We start from the raw sequence: 15,554 nt of genomic DNA on the forward strand, positions 1-15,554 counted from the left end.
CTGCTACTGTGTCCCAGAGAGGGATGAGGGTGGCGCTGTGGTCTAAACCACAGTGCCTAGGGCTTGCCAATCAGAAGGTCGGCGGTTTGAATCCCCGCGACGGGGTGAGCTCCCGTTGCTCGGTCCCTGCTCCTGCCAACCTAGCGGTTCGAAAACACGTCAAAATGCAAGTAGATAAATAGGTACCACTACGGTGGGAAGGTAAATGGCATTTCTGTGTGCTGCTCTGGTTCACCAGAAGCAGCTTAGTCATGCTGGCCACATGACCCGGAAGCTGTACTTGGCCAGTAAAGTGAGATGAGCGCCGCAACCCCAGAGTCGTCCGCAACTGGACCTAACGGTTAGGGGTCCCTTTATCTTTTACTGTCTCCCAGATCTCTTAGGGTTGGTTTCACTCTACCTGATCATAGGGGTCAGCCTCGCCTCTTGCCTAACTGTGGTTTCGAGTATTTTAAAATGGATTAGGCAAACTCGTGAAGTTGTGAAGATGGCTGGTGCAGAGGATGTAGGCCACTGACAATTAGCTGTTGGAGGCAAGAGCAGGAGAGGACAATGGCCTTTGTTCATATCCTGCCTGTGGGATTTCCTATGCTCCTAGCTTTTAATGTCATGGCAACAAGGAAAGGTGTCACTTCATAATGACACCTTAAGAAGTTCATAAGGCCACTGTGATAGGGCCTACATCCATGATGTTGTTAGTCAAGCCAATGCTATTGCAAACTTGGGGGAATGGTGATTTATTAATGGATGGGTGGATGATAGGGGTAAGGACATGGCTCCATTTCCCTCCCCACACTTGAATGGAACAGGGTTTGTAACAATAGCAATAGTCATGTTTCAACACCCAGTAGCTCTTCCATGGTCTTGTCATCTGCTGAGTTGTGGGCCAGGCCCCGTGGTCTCATTTGCCGAATGTCTTAGCAAGAAACATCCATCCATCATGACCTCTGGGAGCAATCTACTGCCCTGGAGTCCTCTATGCCTCAAACTGACTGAGATGTATAGGCCAGACAGATGAGAATGAAATTCGCTGAGCTGCTGCTTGCGGCGGGTCAGGTTCATGGGTGGAGGTTGTGTCCTTCCAGGGCCTCTGAAACCTTCCAGCACCAGTAAACACCTTTGCAAAAGCTGAATGGAAGGAATGGAGAAAAAGACAGGAAGACTATCTCATGCACTCCTGTCTAAGTACTGGTGTAGAAAAATAGCTAACGAAGCTGAAAACCAAGACCAAATAAACCAAATGAAGACAACCTAAGAGATATATATAAACCTTGTTCTGAATTTTGCCTTTTAGTCTCCTTTTAATTCACTTCTCCCGTTATTCCTCTCCTTCAAATCCCTTTTTTCCTTTCTGTCAAATACAGTGGTACCTCGGGTTACAGAGGCTTCAGGTTACAGATTCCACTAACCCAGAAATAATACCTTGGGTTAAGAACTTTGCTTCAGGATGAGAACAGAAATCGCATGGCGGTGGTGCAGCGGCAGCGGGAGGCCCCATTAGCTAAAGTGGTACCTCAGGTTAAGAACAGTTTCAGGTTAAGAACGGACCTCCAGAACGAATTAAGTTCTTAACTCGAGGTACTACTGTAAAGCATTTTTCTTTCTTCCCTTCACTGCCTCTTACCCTATTTCCTGAATTTACCCTATTTCTATTTTAATAATTGTATCCAAGTATTCTTTTGTAATTGTATCCAGGTAATTTTAAATTGTATCTAGGTATTTTTCTCATAATTGTGTCTTTGTAAATGTGAATCCCTAAGGTGACCCTTTTGCAATTGTTACATTTGGCGTCTTTGCAAATGGAACTGACCCCTTTGTATCCTTGTGCCTTATCAGCATATGTTCAACTTCTCAATGAATGTAACTACTTTCAGGAAAATAAGAAGTGGAACCCATGTATTCAAATTGCACCACTTTATTGTAACCATGAAAGTATAAATGTTGTTTTTAGCCTCAAACTAATCACTTCCACTCAGCTCCCCTTCCTTCTTCTGTAAAGTGCCAGAGGACCAGATCCATTTCCTTTGACCCTGTAGGGAGAAAAATCCAGTTGTTGGATGACACTCTCATCCTTATTGCTAATCTTGAAAAAACGGATTACCATATCATTTGCCATCTCTTCCTGGATTTCTAGGTATTACCTAACTCATGTAGATAGGATTTACACGCCACCTTGTATCTTGCACCCAAGCCTCCCTTTTGCACCCTGCACCCATGTACCTCCCCCTTACCTTGTAATTTGACGAATTTGTGACAAATATGTTATAAGAATTTAAGGTCTCAAATATATACAGTATAAACCACATGTCTGAAAACAGTACAGGAAATCAGTCCTGAAACCATTTTGACTCTCCCTGTTGTTGTTTAGTCATGTCCGACTCTTCATGACCCCATGGACCAGAGCACACCAGGCACTCCTGTCTTCCACTGCCTCCCGCAGTTTGGTCAATTAGTTACTCCCTAATTGACCTCAAATGTTTTGAAATGGGAAAACCTCCCCATTGTCTCTTTGCTGACAAACCCTGTCTTAAGGGCGTATCTGTGTTTGAATAGGGTGAGCCTGTGACCTGGATTCAGGAACTGAGTATTTACCATCTCAAAAGAGTAGCCAGACTGCCCAGGTAAAAGCAATCAGTGACCATTATCAGGTACCCTGGCAAACAGGATTTCTGCTGTAGACCACCTCCTTCTGTGATGTATGTATGATGTTTCAGGGGGGTGGTCTTGGGCTACAGGGTGGGCAATTTCAAAAGTCTATATAAGAGCTTGCACACCAATGTTCTGGGTCCCTCCTGCCTCTGGCATGTGGTTGTGAGCCCCCTGTAGCAACAGTTCATAAAGATCAGGCTTCGCTTCTCAGTATTCTCTGGTTGGTCTCTGTTATTTTCTCCTACCGATAGGGAACCTACATAAGGTCTCTATACGGGCTCTTGGGTACCCCATAAGGGAAAAAGAACAAGTTTTTCTTATAACAAATAAGACCACCCACAATTGTGACTGTATAAAATTCTGGACTTACCTTTGGGTTCCTTGTACCTTTTGTCACCTTCGTGTAGGGAACCTGATGGCAACTGAATAAAGGATCTTTGCTTTTAAAAAGCTGCTTGCTTCTTTCTCTCCCTGTTTGGACATCACCCGTCTTCTCCGACTGTAGTGGACCCCTTTGGGGCCCCAAACCAAAATCCTATGTTTTTTTTACCTCAGTGCTGCTTCTCCATGATCACTGCAGATGGTGACAGCAGCCACAAAATTAAAAGACGCCTGCTTCTTGGGAGAAAAGCAATGACAAACCTAGACAGCATCTTAAAAAGCAGAGACATCACTTTGCCAACAAAGGTCTGTATAGTAAAATCTATGGTTTTCCCAGTAGTGATGTATGGAAGTGAGAGCTGGACCATAAAGAAAGCTGATCGCCAAAGAATTGATGCTTTTGAATTATGGTGTTGGAGGAGACTCTTGAGAGTCCCATGGACTGCAAGAAGATCAAACCTATCCATTCTGAAGGAAATCAGCCCTGAGTGCTCACTGGAAGGACAGATCCTGAAGCTGAGACTCCAATACTTTGGCCATCTCATGAGAAGAGAAGACTCCCTGGAAAAGACCCTGATGTTGGGAAAGACGGAGGGCACAAGGAGAAGGGGACGACAGAGGACGAGATGGTTGGACAGTGTTCTCGATGAGTTTGACCAAACTGTGGGAGGCAGTGGAAGACAGGAGTGCCTGGCGTGCTCTGGTCCATGGGGCCACGACGAGTCGGACACGACTAAACGACTAAACAACAACAACGGCTTCTCCCCAGTCATGCTCCCAAATATCCTGTTCCCACCTTAATCTAGTTACTATATTTTTATCCTTCAAGGAGCTCAGTCTGATGTATTATTGGGGTCTCAAAGGGACTCCTTAGAGTTGGAGCCACTGACCTGAGGGATCCCTACTCAACCCTATAGCTCACTGGGGGACTTTGGGGCAGTCATACTCTCTTGGCCTAGCCTGCCTCACAAATCTTACCAACCTGAAGATGCTGCTGCTGCTGTTATATATAAAAAGGACATCTCAGGGCTTTCTTACCCCTGTGATTATAATCTGTTGCAACTTTCTTCTCGTTTTTTAATTTTAAATTGTTGCAGCCTCCCCTGGGACTTTGCAGGTAGTAGTTGTAGTAGCAATAATTAGAATACTATGAAGACATAAAACAATAGAATTGTAGAGTTGGAAGGGATCTTGTGGAGCTATCTAATCAAATTCTTTTCTCGGTGCAGCAATCTTGGAACTCCAGCATCCCTAGCAGGTGGCAGTTTAAATATCTAGACGTGGTTGACAGTACCACACAGTTTTTTCTGGGTAAGATTAGAAGCTATCATTCTCTCTCTACAGCCTGACACTTTCAAAGGGAGAGAAAAACTCATGACCTACCTTGCCGTCGTGCCATCAATAACTTAATGGTCAAACTGTTCTTACAATTGAGCCTGAAAATAGAATAATTACATTTTAGCTCTTTTGCAATTTTGGCTGCAATCCCAACCACCGTCTCTTCATCACCTCAGCAACGTCCGACTCTCTATCTTCTCCTTCTTTAATCTGTGCCCCCTCCCTATATCGTTTTCCTAATCTTTACCTCATCCACTATTTTCCATTAAACAATCTAAGCCATTTGTAGCTGGCCCCATCTATGCTCCGTCAAAGTGGACTGGTGGAGTGTTGGATCTCTGAAATAATTTCTTAAAGAGTTAGTTTGGATGGCTATTATTTCCTAAATGTTCTGTAAAAATCAAGGGACGGGCCTTTTGGGGAAGGGATGTGACTCAGTGCTAGAACATCTGCTCTGTATGCAGAATGTATTAGGTTCAATTCCTGGTGGTGTTGTGGTCTAAACCACTGAGCCTCTTGGGCTTGCCGATCAGAAGGTTGGCGGTTCAAATCTGCGCAACGGGTTGAGCTCCTGTTGCTCTGTCCCAGCTCCTGCCAACCTAGCAGTTCAAAAGCACACCAGTGCAAGTAGATAAATAGGTAGCACTGTGGCAGGAAGATAAACAGCGTTTCCATGCACTCTAGCTTCCGTCACGGTGTTCCGTTGTGCCAGAAGCGGTTTAGTCCTGCTGGCCACATGACCTGGAAAGCTGTCTGTGAACAAACATTGACTCCCTCAGCCTGAAAGTGAGATGAGTGCCACAACCCTATAGTCACCTTTGACTGGACTTAACCATCTAGGGGTCCTTTACCTTTACCTTTACACTTACCTTCAGTTAAGACTAGGAATGTCCCTATGCCCTTTTAAAACATGGCTCTTTTTTGGGCGGGGGTGCTAGTGGGTTGTTGTTTTCATTTTGATTATTTATATTGTGATTTCATGTTGGTCTTTTCTGTGAACTGCCCTGAGACATCTGGGTATAGGGTGGTGCATAAATTCAAATAATAATAATAATAATAATAATAATAATAATAATAATAATGTCCCCTGTTTGATACCTGGAAGGCTGCTGCCCGTCAGTTCAGGCAACATTGAGCTAAATGGACCAATGGTCTGACTTGGTGTAAGGCAGCTTCCTCTGATCCCTAAGGAATGTGAGAAGTGGAAACGAAAGGTAGTCATCATTTAACATTTACTCAGAATAGACCTATTGGGAATTGATTGCCATACATTTGCCATGGGACGTGGGTGGCGCTGTGGTCTAAACCACTGAGCCTCTTGGCATTGCTGATCAAATCCGTGCGACAGGGTCAGCTCCTGTTGCTCTGTCCCAACTCTTGCCAACCTAGCAGTTCGAAAGAACGCCAAAAAGTGGAAGTAGATAAATAGGTACCACTGTGACGAGCAGGTAAGCAGTGTTTCCGTGCGCTCTGGTTTCCGTCACGGTTTTCCTTTGTGCCAGAAGCGGTTTAGTCCTGCTGGCCACATGACCAGGAAAGCTGTCTGTGGACAAACGCCAGCTCCCTTGGCCTGTAGCAAGATGAGCGCCACAACCCCATAGTCACCACTGACTGGACTTAACCGTCCAGGGGTCCTTTACCTTTACCATGGCCATTAATTTCAGTGTGTTGACTCTGAATTAAATTTGGTTTAATACAACTCCTAGGCCACACTTGAACCTTACATTTAAAGTATCATTATTGTGATGGCCTGGGAATCCGATTCAGAGGCTAAACCGGAGGAATCCCAGCCTGCACAGGAGTCCCCGCCTCCAGGGCCGGCTGAACTGGGGCAGGGCCTTGATTCTGAAGTGCCTGCACCTGTGCCGGATCCTCAGGAGCAGGCAACAGGTGAATCCACTCTGGCTCCGGAGGTGGTTGAGGACGCAGTGCCTACAGGTGCGCCTCTCCCAGCCCTGTCAGGGGAAGGTGAGTCTCCTCCTGGGTCCAGTAACCCTCCAGCCTCTCCTGAGCTGCAGAGGCTCAGGGCAGAGAGGCGGAGGGAACTGGTTTCTCCCAGGAGGAGTGCTCGCCTTAAGGCCAGGAGAGGCGGGTCACCTGGGGGCCGGGACCGCCCCTGGCCTCAGAGAAGATAAAGGCCAGTCAGCCCGGTCCCAGGTTGCGGGAGCAACGTCATTGAAGAGCTGTTTCGGCCAGCACCCAGTCCTGTTCCTCCAGAGTTCCTGTCCTTGCCCGGCTCCCCGCTTTGGAACCCGCTTTGCCCGTGAAGGACTGTCTGCTGACCCTCGACTCAGGTCCTGGACCTCACCCCACGGTAACCTCCCCCCGGGACCAGCACAATTATACCACTTTTAAACTTCTGGCTTTCCCATAGATTCCTGGGAATTGTAGCTTGCTAAGGATGCCGCGAGTTGCTAGCAGACCCCGCCATTTCCTCCGCAGAGTTACAGTTCACAAAGCAAGTTAGCAATCAGTCCATCTTCAAGGGAACTGAACTCTGGGAAATGTAGCTCTGGAATGTGGCCCCCAGAAGATTGCCCAGAAGGAAATGTGGACCTCGAGCTGAGAAGGACTCTCCACCATTGTGTTACATGAAGAGACTTTGGTGGGAAGGACTCGGAGAAGCTTTCACACACACACTGTCAGTTTGCATTTCTTAGTGCAGAAAGTATTGATCTGATATGTAGAGATCTTTCCTTTTCTAATTAATTCAAGAGGGTTCTGGAAGCTTCTCTGTGTGACAGAAGCAAGCAGAAGGTTCCTGATGTTTGGGTTATTCCTTCAGAGTAGCTGAGTACAGCAAGCTTAAACTGGCTCTGTTTTCTTCAAGTTAATAAGAAGCTTTCTCTTTCTAACTGTTTTCCTTCTGGTGTGGTGTTCTGTATATAGTGTTAAGGTTTAGTCTTATTATAAGTTATTGTAAGTTTAAGTTAAGTTTGCTGCAACTGGATTTTTTATGGACAGTGCCAAACTTGAATGTATTGGATTTGTGACAATTATGCTCATTTGCCTTCAGTAGCAGTAAAGCTCCGCTGGATGAAATATAATTGCCTTTGGTCTATTTTTTGGGCAACATGTTTAAGTTTTTACACTGCTAACTATACACCCTGTGGAACGCCCTCCCATCAGATGTCAAAGAAACAAACAACTATCTGAAGTTTAGAAGACATCTGAAGGCAGCCCTGTTTAGGGAAGTTTTTAATGACTGATGTTTAAATGTATTTTTAATATGTTCTTGGAAGCCGCCCAGAGTAGCTGGGGAAACCAGATGAACAGGGTATAAATAAATTATTATTATTATTATTATTATTATTATTATTATTATTATATTGGAATCTGCTCTGGATCAATATTGAGTAGAATCAGGGGAGTCTTACCCATAGACGTTAGTGGCGCAGGGCACCAGATTTTGGAGGGTGCCACAGGCTGAGTGTCAGGCAAGGAGAGTCAGGGCGCGCTCCCTTCCCCACTCTGGGGCAGCCCACTCCTCTCCTCTCAGTCACCCATTGCAGCATGCTGCGTCCTGCTCAGGGAAGCCCCTTTGTGTCCCCTCCCACCAGGGCTGCTGCCTGGGTGCCTGATGGGTGCGATTGGGGGCAGGCGTGGGGCACTCCTCTCTGGCCATGTCGCTGCCTGCGTGCTTCCCTGCGGAGTCTGCGAGCGAAGCAGAGAAGCGCCCTGTGCGATCCCGGCGCCGAGTGAGGATGACACAGCCGGGAAGCCACTTGATCTGCTTGCTGGCCCTCCATTGGCGCAGACTTCCCTGGACCCCCGCAGGTAAGGGGCACCGGGCGCTTAGAGGGAGGCTTCATGGGAGGCCATCTGGGCTGCGATCCGGGCCATAGCTGTCAACTTTCAGATTTGAAAATAAGGGATCAGCAGCCTCGAAAATAAGGGATCAGCAGCCTCACCTGTCCTGGGGACAGTCTACGGGATATCTAACAATCCGGGATAGCAGTGGGAAGCAGTGGGAAATGGTGCTGGAATAAGGGAATTTCCCACAAAAAAAGGGAAGGTTGACAGCTATGATCCGGGCGCCTCTTACTTACGTGCCACGCTGAGCGTGCACTGGACCACATGATGTGAACCAGCTGGACCAAAGTCCCCCCCCTTAATAAAAACTCTGGGAAATGGGTGGGTGGGTGGGTGCCGGAGAGATATTTGCACCACGGCACCGGATATGCTTAAGACGGCCCTGAGTAGAAAGCCACTTCCGAAATAAGGAGGAGGTGGTGTTGCGGGCTCACGCCCCCAACAATCATGTGGGGCTGGCTGCAGCCCCGCGCAACCAGGGGAATCCTCAGGCTGCGTCAGCCCCAGAGCCAGCCAATCAGCTGGCTCTGGGGGCGTGGCCTGGGACATTTAAGCCTGGCGTGGCCCCGGGATCTCCCCTTTTCGTCCCAGCTCCGGATTTGGTTTTATTATGTAGATGTGTTGGGGGGGAGGAGCGCCATCACCTCCCCCAAATATTAAAGGGTAACCTGGTAAAGGATTCCGGGGGGCGTTGTCTCGTCTGAAACCTATGGAGGCCAGGGCCTAAAGCACGCCCCCGAGCGGTGACCCCTGGGGGAGTTTCTAGTGATGTGCATCCCAGGGCTCCTGCTGCTGGTGTTAACCCTTTCCGGTGTTCATGCTAACAGTCTGAAGCTGGATAGTCTGATAGGACCAATGCCTAAAGCCAATACCGCTCTTACCTGTAACCAATAAAGTTGTGGCCAATTTTTGCCCATTAACCTTAATCAATGGTATCCTGTGTCTTTATTTATTCCAATTGGGGGGAGGCGGGAATCGCCACGCAATTCAAGGACACACACACACATCTCCATCCTTCTGTGACTGACCTGTGGGGGCTCCCTGCGTCCCCATGGCCTGGCTTGGTTGATCTTCAGTACCGATTCCCCGCTTGGGTCCAGCCAGGTCCTGCGGTGCACTTTTCGGCCCAGGAAGGGCAGTGGTAACAGTTGCCTAAACTGCCATCCCAAAGCCCACCACAGGTACCGCCGCTTCACCATATCCCCACGACACGTGGTCCAAGGCATGCTTCCCTGTCCTCTCGGTGTGCTCTCCTCACTCGCGCCTCCTTCTTTTCTTGCTCTCTTGAGCTCCCTCTTCCTATGGCCACCTGGAGCTGGAACAGAGGGGCTTCTGTGGAAAATATATATCCGGCAGTTGGGAACACACAGAACACTTTAGAACATTCTGGAACCCCCATCCCCTCTTTGGCTGTGTTGAGAGTTCATAAAAAACCCACAGTTTTTTTTTCCAATTTGGGGGAATTTATTCTAAGTTAAACTACAGTGGTACCTCAGGTTAAGAACTTAATTTGTTCTGGAGGTCTGTTCATAACCTGAAACTGTTCTTAACCTGAGGTACCACTTTAGCTAATGGGGCCTCCCGCCGCCGCTGCACAATTTCTGTTCTCATCTGGAAGCAAAGTTCTTAACCCAAGGTAATATTTCTGGGTTAGTGGAGTCTGTAACCTGAAGCTTATATAACCCGAGGTACCACTGTACTAATAACTTTTTTTAAATCCTAGTCAATATCTGTACTGAACTTAAAGTCATTTTTACAGATTCAATTTTTAAAAAATGTTTATGCCACCACACTTATGCTGACCACTAAGAAAATATCTTCCGTAATAGTTAGCGGATCGTCTGATTTTAAATTTTTACATGGTTTTTTGGGGGTGTGTGTGTGTGTATGTGAATGATCATATTACAGTGGCTAACAAAACCTGAATGCTAAACTGTTATAGCAAAATGTTCCAGCTTCTGCCTTCATCAATTCCTCTGATCAAAATGATGCTGTACCTAAGGTGGCCTTTACTATTTGTCTTATCTGGGGCCACATCCATGCCATACATTTAAAACACTACGATAGATAGTCATGGCTTTCCCCAAAGAATTCTGGGAATTATAATTTTTTAAGGGTGTTGAGAGATGTTGGGAGACTTCCCTCACTGAGCTGCAATTCCCAGTCTGGTTTAATAACCAATCTCTCTTCCAATGGGACTCTAGGAATCGTAGCTCAGCGAGGGGTTTAAGGGTCTCTTAAGGATGCTCATCTTAAACGGCATCTTAAAAAGTAGAGACATCACCTTGCCAACAAAGGTCCGTATAGTAAAAGCTATGGTTTTCCCAGTAGTGATGTATGGAAGTGAGAGCTGGACCATAAAGAAGGCTGATCGCCGAAGAATTGATGCTTTTGAATTATGGTGCTGGAGGAGACTCTTGAGAGTCCCATGGACTGCAAGAAGATCAAACACATCCATTCTTAAGGAAATCAGCCCTGAGTGCTCACTGGAAGGAGAGATCGTGAAGCTGAGGCTTCAATACTTTGGCCACTTCATGAGAAGAGAAAAACTCCCTGGAAAAGACCCTGATGTTGGGAAAGATTGAGGGCACAAGGAGAAGGGGGCAGCAGAGGATGAGATGGTTGGATAGTGTTCTTGAAGCGACCAGCATGAGTTTGACCAAACTGCGGGAGGCAGTGGAAGACAGGAGTGCCTGGTGTGCTCTGGTCCATGGGGTCACGAAGAGTCGGACACGACTAAACGACTAAACAACAACAAAGGATGCTCAGCTCTCCTTACAATGAATGCTCACATTATTTAAATGATGTTGCTAACAATGATTAGTGAGGAGAGAGCTTAGCCATGAGCCCAGGTTCAGACAACAAACATGTTAAACTTAATCAAGAGGGCCAGAGAGGAGCAAAATGGCTGTAAATTCCAGTAGTTTGCACATTTGTATGGTCCTGGCAAGCCATTCTTTGGCTTATCATTTCGTGCAAAGCAGGCATTATGTGTGTGTTTTCACTTGGAAAAAACAAAAATGACTTAAAAAGCAAAACATAATCCAGAGTAGTAAGTAAAATTAGTTTTTTTTTAAACGCACAGTAGTAAAAAAACAAAACAAAACTATAGGTATTCGTATCGTGACACCTGCATTTGTTCAAAAAGGAAAACCCTGGAGACATTTTTCCAGGTGCATACCACCAGGTAAAAGTGCGTGATGATCAAACTGTGATCAGGCAGTCTTTCCATTTGACTGACAGCTTCTGATAAATTAAAGTAATTGCTGGTGTTTTGCATTCCTTTACATCAGAAGTGATTCAATTACTTAGCAAGTTAACTGCCTAAATATTTTGAAGTAATTTGCAATAACTAGTCAGGCGAGTAATTGGATATCATGTTATCAAATTACTAGGCGTTTTTGTAGAGTCAAATGTATGAAGTAATAATAATTAATAATGATGATACCAGCAAGGAGACCATGATGGTGTTTGGACTGTAATATGGAGCATTACAAACTAGAATATCACCTTGCAGATATCTTGACCGCAGGAAACAAGCCAGGGATAAAGGCTGAAAATACATGAGGCGTTCTGGATGTCATTACTGCAAGGGAGACGAGGCCGAACAAAATGGCGGTGCAGAGGATCTTTGAATAGGACCCCCCCCCCACTTTCTTTTCTTTGATTCTTTGCCAACCTTTCATGGCCAGTGGGGACATTTGCAATTTTGAGAAAGTGCTGTGGGTGCCAGACACAAAATGGCTGCTTTGGAGGGTGGGGCGGTATATTTCTCTCCATTAGACACAAGTGGCCAACAGATAGATATACAGTGGTACCTCAGGTTACAGATGCTTCAGGTTACAGACGCTTCAGGTTACAGACTCTGCTAACCCAGAAACAGTACCTCAGGTTAGGAACTTTGCTTCAGGATGAGAACAGAAATCGCGTGGCGGCGGCAGTGGGAGGCCCCATTAGCTAAAGTGGTGCTTCAGGTTAAGAACAGTTTCAGGTTAAGAACAGACCTCCAGAACAAATTAAGTTCTTAATCCGAGGTACCACTGTACTGCGGCCCATATTTTGTTAGTCCCAAAATGGAAAACGAGCGAGGTCCCAGCCAAAGAAGAATGGCAACTTAAGTTGACAGAATATGCACAACTCACAGACTTAATGTATAGAATAAGAGAACAAGAAGAACCTACGTTTAAAGAAGATTGGAAAACGTTAATTGGATATATGGGAAATAATTGTGTACAGCTGAAAATGCCAGCAGCATTAAGATAAATTCAGCAGTGTAAATAAGTTTTGATGGATGCAATAAAGGAATACTGAATGGTATAGTTTTTGTAAAATATGCAGGGATTTATGATATGTAAAACGAACCATGGAAAGATAAGAAGGGAAGTCGTTGATATCTTAAGGATGTAAAATGAGTATTTTAAATTACACGGTTCAATTTATCTTCATCTTGCTTTGCCTTGGTGTGTGTGTGTGTGTGTGTGTGTGTGTGTGTGTGTGTCTCACATGCCAGGTGCAGGCCAGAGAAGCAACAAATGCAAATTTGTTTCTACACAGACTCACACAGATCTCCCCATTCTTCCTCCAGTCAAGCAAGAGGCATGATCAGAGATCAAGGATACATTACAACCAGGCAACACAACAACAACAAACATTTCGGGTGGAAAACAGAGACAGTGAAAGGTGTGGAGCATTCTGAGGGCCAGACAGAGAGTCACGGAGGGCCGCATTCGCCCCCCCCACCTTATTTTTTCCATTTCTCTGAAGAACCAACCTCAATCATCAAAAGCATTCGAAAGAAACCGCAATCAAGATGAAAATAAAATAAAAAACCCCGAATTTTCTCCACTTCCTTCTGATCCATTTAATTCTCGAGATACGCTACCGCAGAACAATTTCATGGAGAATTACTCAGAGAAAGGGCAGCTTTGTTTTCTGCATCAGCAGTCCTGCCATTCTACTTCCAGCCCCCTCCCGATTTATTTGTGTTTCCCTTTGAAGTCCCAAATAAACCCACAGAAGGAAAAAATAACAATGATTTGTGGCATAGTATTGTGGTATCACGTATAAGTCTCACATGGGGTGAGGCAAACTGGGCTTAAATTTAACCCATCCTCGCCACCCTTCTCGAAATAGGTTTGTCTACCTGATGTGCAGAATTCAACTAAAAAGCCTGAAATGAGGGTGGGGAACATGTGGTCCTTCAGATATTGTAGGACTCCATCTCCCATCACCCCTGACCCTTGCCATGCTGTTTGGGGCTGATGGAAGCTGGGGCCACTTAAGCTGATAAAATATGTGCAGCTTGCAGATTTAACATATAGAATAAGAGAACAAGAAGAACATACATTTAGAGAAGGCTGGAAAATGTTTACAGTGGTACCTCAGGTTAAGTACTTAATTTGTTCCGGAGGTCCGTTCTTAACCTGAAACTGTTCTTAACCTGAAGCACCACTTTAGCTAATGGGGCCTCCTGCTGCTGCTGTGCCGCTGGAGCATGATTTCTGTTCTCATCCTGAAGCAAAGTTCTTAACCCGAAGCACTATTTCTGGGTTAGCGGAGTCTGTAACCTGAAGCGTATGTAACCTGAAGCGTATGTAACCTGAAGCGTATGTAACCCGAGGTACCACTGTATTGAATATATCAGGGGAAATTGTGTACACTTGAAAACATTGGCAGCATTAAGATAAATTCAACAGTGTAAACAAGTTTTGATGGATGTAATAATGGAATACTGAATGGTTTAGTTTTTGTAAAATATGCAGGGATTTATGATATGCAGAATGAACCACGGAAAGAGAGGAAGGGAAGTCGTTGATATTTTGAGGACGTTTAAATGTGTATTCCAAATTGTAAAATATAAAATTTAATTACACACACACTCGTGAAAATCTCTCAACCTTACTTTGAAACACACCAAAGTTAAAATGCTAAATTAGATTAAAATTACCTCAATGTTCTAAGCATCTGAGTAGGCTTGTCTAAACAGGAATGTTTTTTGCAGGAGCCAGAAAAAGTACAGTGAAAGTGCCTGTTTGATCTCAATAGGCAGGGAGTTTCAAAATGTAGGTGCTGTCACACTAAAATGATCGAGTTCTTACCGCTGTGGAACGGGTATTATGTGTCACCTGTAGTAGTGCCAATTATGCCAATCAAAGCAGTTGTGTGGGCACATGTGGGGTAAGGCGATTTTGTAGGCCATCAAGGGCTTTATAAACTAATTGCACCGCCTTGAATTTGGCCCGGTAGCAAATCAGCAGCCAGTGCAGATCTCTGAGCGCCGGTGCCATATACAGTGGTACCTCGGGTTACAGACGCTTCAGGTTACAGACTCTGCTAACCCAGAAATAGTACCTCGGGTTAAGAACTTTGCTTCAGGATGAGAACAGAAATTGTGCTCCGGCAGTGCAGCAGCAGCAGGAGGCCCCATTAGCTAAAGTGGTGCTTCAGGTTAAGAACAGTTTCAGGTTAAGAATGGACCTCCGGAACGAATTAAGTACTTAACCCGAGGTACCACTGTACTGACAAGGCCTCACCCCTGTCAGCAATTGTGCTGCAGCATTCTGAACTAACTGCGGCTTCTGGATCAAGCGCAAGGGAAGCCCCACATGGAGCGCCTTGCAGTAATCCATTCTTGAAGTAATCAATGCACAAACTACTGTGGCAAGGCTTTCCCGGTGCAGGAATGGCCGTCATTGTCAAACCAGCCTCAGTTGATAAAAGGCATTTCTAGCCAGATGGGTGGGGTATGATAATAATAATAATAATAATAATAATAATAATAATAAGAAGAAGAAGAAGAAGAAGAAGAAGAAGAAGAAGTGCCACTGAGCAGTGGCGGGTCTTGGCATCTCAGATTTCAGTGGCGCCCTGGGCAATGCCAAAATCCACTGCCCCCATCTCTCGCTTTCAATTGGATTTCATAGTTGCGGTGCTTGCTGCAATGCCCCTAAATCTCCATGCGCTGTGTGACTCAAGTGGTTGTGCTCCTATAGATCTGCCTTTGCAAAACTATGAAACTGCTCCTTGGGGGGGAGTGCGACCCCATCCAGGGTAGGTAACTGACCAATTTCTTGGACACGGGAACGACTCACCCAAAGGCCTCTGTCTTGTCAGGATTCAAGCTCATATTGTCCCCCCCCATCCATTTCACCACTGCTTCTTCTTTCTTCTTTGGCAATCCCTTGTAGCCAAGTAAGATTGTCTTCCATGAACACGGTTTTAACAGTGAGTCCGTAAGTGACTGTGGAGGCCAATTCTGGATCCACATGTCCTTCCACAGTGGGGACATAGGTTTCCGGGTGGGAGTTGATCACAGTGAGGGTTTGCCAAGCGTGCCTCCCTCTTAGCATGTTTCTCCCTTTTGTCCTGAGTTT

At 45.7% G+C, this 15,554-nt stretch overlaps 1 long non-coding RNA gene across 1 annotated transcript; it reads right to left on the reverse strand.

Moving 5' to 3' along the window:
• Positions 1-1,899: 1,899 nt before the first annotated feature.
• Positions 1,900-9,543, reverse strand: LOC308462726. The gene is made up of 3 exons (XR_013979271.1): positions 9,210-9,543; positions 4,414-4,466; positions 1,900-2,030 (listed from the first exon to the last, which is right to left on the reverse strand). It is a non-coding gene; the product is annotated as an uncharacterized lncRNA (long non-coding RNA).
• Between the last annotated feature and the right edge of the window lie 6,011 nt (positions 9,544-15,554).

Source organism: Podarcis pityusensis, assembly GCF_964106645.2.
Source record: "Podarcis pityusensis genome assembly, chromosome: 14".
NCBI lineage: Eukaryota > Metazoa > Chordata > Lepidosauria > Squamata > Lacertidae > Podarcis > Podarcis pityusensis.